A 9,628-nucleotide genomic window follows, 5' to 3' on the forward strand; every position below is an offset into this window, starting at 1 on the left:
ATGGCACCTCAGCAAAGGACTTCTGCGACTCATTGGGACTGACACAATCTGTCAATTTACCGACCCGGATCTCAGTCAACGGAGCATCTTCTCTTCTGGACTTGGTTATGACTAACTTCCCTGAAAATGTCTGCTGCTCTTCTTCTGCTCCAATCGGCTCATCTGATCATGTGCTTGTTAAAGTGGACATCTCTCTGACCATTCTCAGGGAGCCTCCTCAGCGTCGACGGGTCTGGCATTTCACTCAGGCCAACTGGCACGGTCTTCAAGCAGCCATCAATCATCTGGACTGGTCTCCCATCGCTACCACCTCTGACATCAACTCATCCTGGGAATTCTTCCAAAGTAAACTGCTCTCTCTCATGCACAGATTTATCCCATCTCGTCTTCAGTTGTCATATCCTTCCTCCCGTCCATGGTACACGGAATCTTGTGGTGAGGCTGTTGCCCAGAAACAACTTGCCTTCGTCTTGTGGAAAGCAAATCCAACGGAAGGAAATCTCATTTCCTTTCACAAAGCCCGAAACAAGTGTGTGTCCACCCTCAGGAGAGCAAGGAAACAATATCTCTCCGTTCTCAAGACCGAACTCTCTTATCTGTCTCCCTCTTCCAAATCCTGATGGTGTCTGGCCAAATCTGTTTCTGGTGTTTGTTTCCCCTCCATCCCCTCCCTTTCCTCAAAGGGCTACACAGCTGACTCCGCACGTGAAAAAGCTGAATGCCTCAGCTTTGTGTTTGCCTCTAAATCGTCTTTCCCAAACCCATCCCTCTCTGTACCCAATGTACCCAGTCATACCAAGCTGCTCCTGGACTCTGTGTCCTTTCCTCCTGACAAGGTGGAAAAGTTTCTGTCAACCCTCGACTCTGATTCTGCAACTGGACCTGACGGCATCAGCCCACGGGTCCTAAAATCATGTTGTTCCGCTCTTTCACTCCCTCTCTCTGTTCTCTTCACCCTCTCTCTGTTCTCTTCACCCTCTCTTTTGCTCAAGGTCATCTTCCATCTGCTTGGAAATCAGCCAACATCACCACTTTACACAAAAAAGGTGCAAAAACAGATCCTAGCAACTGCAGACCAATCAGCCTTCTCCCAATTATCAGCAAAGTCAGGGAATCCATCATTGCTTCGGATATGAAATCTTTCCTCTTCTCCAATGGCTTGATCTCTGATCATCAATTTGGTTTCAGACCAGGTCACTCTACTCTGGAAATGCTGCTTCTGCTTCTGGAGGTCCTCAATGCCAAACAGGAAATTAGAGCTGTCTCCCTCGACATATCACATGCCTTCGATGCGGTCTGGCACCCCACTCTGCTCACCAAACTCTCCTCCTTTGGTATCCATGGAAATCTCCACGCATGGCTGGCGGACTTCCTCTCTAGTCATAGTCAACGTGTGGCCCTGAATGGGTTTCTCTCATCTCCTCTTCCTGTTCAGGCTGGAGTTTCCCAAGGCAGTGTTCTGGGCCCTGTGCTTTTTCTGGTCTTCATCAATGAACTCTCCGACTCTCTTGAAAATCCTCTCTATCTCTTTGCTGATGACTCCACTCTCTGCCGCCCCATCCCTCATCCCTCAGATCGGCAGTCTGCAGCCTCCTCACTCTCTGCAGACCTCGACAAAATCACAGACTGGGCAAACAAGTGGAACATGTCTTTCAATCCTGACAAATCTCACACTCTTACGATGTCTCTCCGAAAAGACCGACTGGACAACCCTCCCATCCACTTTCTGAATAATCCTCTCCATGAAGTTCTGTCACTCAAGCTTTTGGGTCTCACTCTCTGCCATGATCTTTCCTGGGAAAACCACATTTCAAATTTGGCCTCCAAAGCCAGTCGCCGACTGGGCATCCTCCGTCGTGCGAAGTCCTTCCTTGGTACACCTGAGCTCCTCACCACATACAAGGCTTTCATCTGCAGCTCAATGGAACACTGCTCTCCCCTCTGGGCTGGTTCTCCTGCCTCACACCTAGCTCGTCTTCGCACTGTTGAAACCAAAGCGTTCAGAATCAATGGAATCTCCCGTGATGAAGCTACCTCCGAGGGCCTTTCACTTACTCACCGCAGGCAGGTTGGTGGTCTTTGTCTTCTACCGACTCCTCTCCGGCCTTGCTCCTCCAGCTCTCTCTGGGCTCTGTCCCCCAAATATTCCTACAGGTCGCACAAGATCTGCCTGCAACCCTCTTATGGTTAAACTGCCAAAATCAAGACTCTCTGCTCACCTTCACTCCTTCATTCCTCTTTTCTCCCGCCTCTGGAACAAACTCCCTCACTCTCTTCAATCCCACTCCTCCCTCCAGGTCTTTAAAACAGCTGTTCACCACCATCTCTTATCTTCCCCCATCCAAAACCTTGATCTTTTCTACCCCTGCTAATTCACTCCAGATACACTTTTTCGAAATTCTAACTTCTTTCCTGGAAGTCCTTGCGGTGTTCATATGTTTTATACCTCTCCCACCTTGCCCCAAGCCCTCTCCCTCCCACAGTTCTCTCGATGTCCCTGCTCTCAAATGTTGTGTTTGTGTCCTTCCCCCTCTCTCCCCATCTTGTCTACCGCTCCCCTTATTTTGTGTTTAATGTGTCGGTTTGTGTCGGTTTGACTTTTTGTGTGATTAATGTTTGCTCTTTCACGAGCCTCGATCTTGTATACAAAAAAACAAACAAAAAAAACCTCACAGCACAGGGACCACGGCCGAGACGAGTATTCTTCCCCAATTCAGCTGATTCATTTTATAGTAATCCAAAAACAAAAAGAGAAGCTTTGGTTGGGTCCTCACAGTGGGAGTGGGTAGGGGGAAGGAGATCGGGGGACGAGGGATTCTGATAAGAGATGAGGGAGGGGTAGATTGAGGGACGAGGGATTCTGATAAGAGATTCGGGAGGAGGTAGATTGGGGGACGGGCAATTACTGATAAGAAAGTAGGGAGTGGGGAGGGCGTAGATCGGAGATGAGGGATTCTTGATTAAGCCGTTATCTTCTCAGTGGGTCCCTTGATGAGAGAAGAAGTTTGTCTTTGTAAAACAAAGCTTTCACAGATGTTATCCCCAAATTCGTATTTACACAGGACTGCAAATGAGAGATATGTATATCTTTCCATCACAAAGGCAACTTTTGAGTCAACCAGAGTCTGAGTTATACTCTTAAATTCCTCAGCTTGATTTAAATGTAATATATATATACATATATACATATATACATATATACATATATATATATATATATATATATATATATATATATATATATATATATATATATATACATATATATATATATATATATACAGACTTGGCATTTAATATGGAATATTTTTTTTTTCTTGACTTGGGTTTACTTTCTTAACTCAGTATATCAATCTGGTGAGTTTCTTTTACACTTTCGTGATTTATTTGTTAAAAGAACCATGTCACTGATTGTCTGTCGCAGCAAGAAGTCAACAACAGGATTATATCACAGGTGGCGTGGCAAAATGTACGGACAGGTGCATTTGATGATTGGCCTCACAGTCGGGTATACAAGGGTTGTTGCGTTCTGTATTGGTGGAAAACAACTGCTGCATGTCTCCAAAAGTTATTGCCGCTTCCTCTGGAGATGTTCCATCAACTCGACAATGCTGTTTGTCATGGAGTGGTGGCTTTACGAAATTACGGCATGAAACAGCGTGCTATTGCTCGGCAGTATGGCATCACTCAAGGTCAGGTGTCAAAGATCCTGAAACGAAATGCTCAGAGGGGTGGCCCTACTCCAATACCGAGGCCAGGACGTCCCCGCAGAACCACAAGGAGAGATGATCGCCAGCTGCACCGGTTAGTCCGCAATGGCCGTACCAAGTCAGCTAATCGGCTTAGGGCTGAGTGGCAGCAACTGACAAATGTGCCTGTATCCAGAAGGCTTGTCAACCAACGACTGGTTCAAGCAGGCTATCGTGCCAGGTGTCCCCTGAGAAAGCCACGCCTGACCAGACAATACCACCAGCGCCGATTGCAGTGGGCCAGAGAGCACCGTCAATGGCAGCCAGGACACTGGAATCACGTGACCTTCAGTGTCGAGTCTAGATTTCTGGTCTATCGTCAAGATGGCCGCGTCCGAGTGCGCAGACAAGTGCATGAAGCCTACAACAAAGATTGTATAGTGCCAAGAGTCCAAGCTGGAGGTGGTGGGGTGACCGTTTGGGCTGCTTTTCATGCAGGGGGCAAAACTGACCTGGTTGTTCTGAATGGAAACCTAAACCAGTTCAAGTACAGGGCCATTCTGGAAAAAACATTGCTTCCATTTGCTCGTGCAGCCTTTCGAGGAAACTTTGTCTTCCAAGATGACAATGCACGGCCTCATCGTGCTCGCATGATGCAACACTTTCTTGCTGACCGTGGTGTCGAGCATATGGAGTGGCCTGCCATGTCCCTGGATATGAATCCGATAGAGAACTTGTGGGCAGAATTAACGCGTCAAATCGACAACTTGGACAAGCAGCCGACCTCTGTGCGTGAATTGCAGCAGACTATTGTCACTGCATGGCAAGCGATTCCTGTCCAAACCTTGGCAAATCTCGTGAACAGCATGCCTCGACGTGTACGTGCTCTCCTCAATGCTCGTGGGGGTTACACGAAGTACTGAACTGTAATTTTACTGTCCGTAATCCCAGTCATAATTTAGCTTTTGTTTTTGTTGAATTTTTTTTTGGCTAATGTGCAAAATAAAGAGATACTTCTGGAAAACGTACAGAAGTTTAACACAGTACTGTCCGTGAATTGAGTTCGATATCAGTTTACATCACTTTCAAGGATCAATTTATTTGCTTCGAAATGTCAATTGTGGTTTTTGTTTCTTTTAAAGGTCACATTAACAAAATCTAGAATAATTTCAACATAATTCCAATGAACTTTTGGTTCTAAGTCATCTTGAAAAGTAGGTTCACCCCCACAAAAAAATATTCCACATTAAATGCCAAGTCTGTGTATATATATATATATATATACAGTCATGTGAAAAAGTAAGTACACCCCATGTAAAGTTTTGACTTTTCCAACATATTTCAACATGTAGCTATTTGATCTTCATTTCAACACTATGGATAGATAAAGGTGATATAATATAACAAATATCATGAACATTTACATTTTGTAGTCCATTGTATAATTTAAATAAACATAAATGCAAATTTCGCATGTGGAAAAAGTAAGTACACCCTTGGCTCTAAAAGGTGGTATTGCCCCCTTTGGCAGAAACAACCTCAAGTAAGTATTTCTTATAATTGTCTACTAGTGTCTGACATCGACAGGGAGATATTTTTGCCCACTCCTCCATGCAGAATTATTTCAGCTGTGCGATGTTTGAGGGGTTTCTTGCATGCACAGCTCGTTTCAAATCCCCCCACAACATCTCGATGGGATTTAGATCCGGGCTTTGACTTGGCCATTCCAGAACCCTCCATTTCTTTATTTTAAGCCATTCCTTGGTGGATTTACTGGTACTAGGGCATGCCCGTACTATATATATGCCCGTACTATATATCTATCTAAAATTATATCCCCCCCCTCTATTTACATGAAATGGTTTGGTCCATTCGCAACGCCAAAGCGAACGGCGAACGGCTTGCGAGTACAGTGACAATCCCCCCCCTCTATTTACATGAATGGTTTGGTCCATTCGCAACGACCACAGAACCCCCCCCTCTATTTACATGAAATGGTTCGGTCCAAAGCGAACGGCTTCCGGAGTTTGGTAAAGAAATCGCCATCGCGTACACAAACGCGCAGGAAAGCGAATGAATCGCAAATTCGTTTTTATTAGTTTTAAAACATCGTTTAACGCCAACATAGCGCCAACATAGTTTGCAAACGTGAAATAAATGAATACGCTGTCAAATGTGCCATCCGAGGCAGAGTGTGTCCGCCACGTTCGGCACACGCGCTAGTTCGCTGCTCTCTGATTGGTTGAAGCGTTTTTTGGACATCGCTCGGTAAGTAATTGTCCGATTAATATGAAACCTTGAAAAGGCACATCCTCGGGTCCCCAGCAATATACCTGGCAAGTTTCAAGTATATCGGACCCGTGGTTGTCGAGAAACAGCGGTCACAGACAAACAAACACACAGACAGACACACACACACACAGAGATTACTGGAATTATAGATAGATGTTTAGGGTCATTGTCATGTTGCAAGGTCCACCTTCGTTTGAGCTTAAACTTTCCGACAGATGGCCTCACATTATCCTCAAGCATCCTCTGGTACAATGAAGAATTCATAGTGGATTCTATGATGGTGAGCTGCCCAGGCCCTGCTGCAGCAAAGCTGCCCCAAACCATAATATTTCCACCACCATGCTTTACAGTTGGTATCAGGTTCTTGTGGTCAAATGCTGTCTTTGATTTTCGTCAAACATGTCTTCTGGTACTGTGGCCAAATAGCTCTACCTTTGACTCATCTGTCCACAGCACATTGTTCCAGAAATGCTGGTCTTTGCCTAGGTGTTCATTGGCAAACTTTAGTCTTGCCTTGATGTTCTTTCTGGACAGCAAAGGTTTCCTCCTGGCACACGTCCCATGTAGATAAAATTTGTGCAGCCTCTTTCTAATGGTAGACTCGTGCACTTTGACATCAACAGTGGCAAGAGCTATCTGTAGTTCCCGTGATGACATTCTGGGGTTCTTAGAGACTTATTTCAGCATCTTGCGGTCTGCTCTCGGGCTGAACTTGCTGGGGCGGCCTGGCCTGAACCAGTTGGCAGTTGTTTGGAATCTTCTCCATTTGTAGATGATCTTCCGGACAGTCGAATGATTGATTTCAAATTGTTTGGAGATCTTTTTAAATCCCTTCCCAGACTCGTAGGCATCTATAACCTTCTTTCTGAAGGCCTCAGAGAGCTCTTTTGATCGAGGCATGGTGACGCCACACACTTCAACAACAAAGAGCAAACCAAACTAAATGTCTGAGGTTTAAATAAGACAGGTTCCTCCAAGATCCTCTCTAACGATGTTCTAATCATTTGCACCTGAGCTGATGCACTTGATTCTAATTTTAGGTATTTGAAGTAGTGATAAATGTAGGGGTGTACTTACTTTTTCCACATGCGAAATTTGCATTTATGTTAATTTACATTATACAATGGACTACAAAATGTAAATGTTTCATGATATTTGTTATATTATATCACCTTTATCTCTCAATATTGTTGAAATGAAGATCAAATAGCTGTATGTTGAAATATGTTGAAAAAGTCTAAACTTTACTCGGGGTGTACTTACTTTTTCACGTGACTGTACATGTATGTATGTATATATGTATGTATGTATGTATGTATGTATGTATGTATGTATGTATGTATGTATGTATGTATATATGTATGTATATATATATATATATATATGACTCCATGGTAAGATCTCCAACCTTTAATTGAACAAACAATGACTCAACGTTTCGATTAACAACATGTGAAGCCACACGCCTCCGTTAATCTTCCTCAAGAGTGATAAAATCATCTCAACATCCCCTTATATGCAAAGTGGGTGGGGTATATGCAAAGTGGGGTGGGCAAAGCTGGACAGCCAATGAAACCGTATCACACCGCTCTCGTGAACGGAGACGTTATTGACCAAATTCAAAAATCAACCGCATATTAACGGCTTAAAATAATCCTGTAAGCAATGCTGGATTATAACTCAAGTGTTTAGAAAATCAGGAATAATAAATACATTTAATTAAAAGTTAAACTTGTAAACAATTAAATTGTAAATTAAATTAAAACTGTAAATATATTAAAGCAAAAAAATTTTTTTAAAGATAAAATAAAATTGCCATAATATCAAGATCATCACATGTGGCCCTATGCGGTAAACGGGAATGCGGGATGGGGGGGGGTTATAGGGGGGGATAGAATTGGGGGGGAAACCAGAGGGGGGGTGGAAGCGGAGGGGGGGGGGGGTTGGGAGAGCGGTGGTTTGGAGGGAGGGGGGGAGGGGGAGGGGGCAAATTGTCCGAATAAAAACCTTGTGTGACATATTATGTGGACTCGTTCAAAGTACGGAATGCCTGCTTCGTTTACACAAGAGTGGGTCAAACGCTACAGGTAAGTCAACTACCTCTTGTGTGATCGAGGTAACAGTTTCTTCTGTGTGCCAAGACTCCAAAACACGACTTCTGTTGGGTGTGGAACCCAAAATATTAACCCTATCCCATAAAGGTGTGTGGCCTTCCTTAAGGCCATGTTTGGCAATAGCAGATCTGCTGGGAAAATTACATTCAAATGCTTTTTGGTGTTCAGCAATACGTTGACCTAAGGTCCTCCCGGTTTCACCCACATACTCAGCACCACAACCACAGGGCACTACGTATACCACCCCTGACTTATCCTTCCTCGGAAGCTTGTCCTTGACCCTCATAAGGGCTTGGCAAAGGGTGAAAACCGGTCTGAAACTCACCCTCACTCCTGCCGATTTCAAAATTCTGCCGACCCTCTGTGAAACCCCCGGTACAAAAGGGAGAACACACAAACCCTTGGGTTGTTGTCTCGGTCTCAGCCTGTTGTGTGGGGAAGCCCTTATCGTTTTCCTGTTGGGTAGCAAGCTGTCAGGATAACCATTTGCCCTTAACACATTTTGAAGATGGTCCACCTCACTCATCTATTGCGTTGGCTCGTACTATTGCGCCAAGACTACCTGGCGAGTTATGGGATCGAGTACAACGGAGAGCTCACACTTTCGCGGAGCACACTCGGACATCGGTGGGGAAACGACATCAACGAAAGTTCACAGCATTGGTTGATGAAACCACACATCGCATGACTCCCGTCGTTGACGTGAACATTCTTCGGAACCGGTGGGTGGTTAACCGGTCGAGTACGCAGCTCTCGGAGGCACAAACCAGCTTATTGCAGAAGGGCCTTAATCTTGCCATCACTCCCCGATTTGTTTCGAAAGACACCAATTGTATCACGGGTGGAATCTGCGATGATGAATCTTGATAACGCCACCAAGAACGAAATCAGATCACGTGTGGCTGCTGTTTTACTTCGCCCTCCGCAATTTTCACGCAACAATTTCAATTTGGACCCGAAAGAACAAGCTTTACGAGAGTTACGCAACATGGATGACGTGGTGTTCTTACCAGCGGACAAAGGACGGGCAACGGTGCTCATGGATCGTCTTGTATACACCAACAAAATGCAGGATATGTTGGCGGACCAAAGTACTTATGAACGGTTAACCGCAGATCCAACGAAGAAGGAGGAACGAAGGTTTCTTATTAACGTTTCTCATAGCACTATCGCAGAGTATTGGAATCTCCCGCGATGAAGCTATCTCTGAGGGCCTTTCACTCACTCACCGCAGGCAGGTAGGTGGTCTTTCTGTCTTCTACCGACTCCTCTCCGGCCTTGCTCCCCCAGCTCTCTCTGTGCTCTGTCCCCCAAATATTCCTACAGGTCGCACAAGATCTGCCAGCCACCCTCTGATGGTTAAACTGCCGAAATCTCGGCTCTCTGCTCACCTTCACTCTTTCATACCTCTTTTCTCCCGCCTCTGGAACAAACTCCCACACTCACTTCAATCACACTCCTCCCTCCAGGTCTTCAAAACAGCTGTTCACCACCATCTCTTATCTTCCCCCAACCAAAACCTTGATCTTTTCT

This window comes from Myxine glutinosa, chromosome 2 (genome assembly GCF_964187855.1).
Source record: "Myxine glutinosa chromosome 2, kmMyxGlut1.1, whole genome shotgun sequence".
Lineage (NCBI taxonomy): Eukaryota > Metazoa > Chordata > Myxini > Myxiniformes > Myxinidae > Myxine > Myxine glutinosa.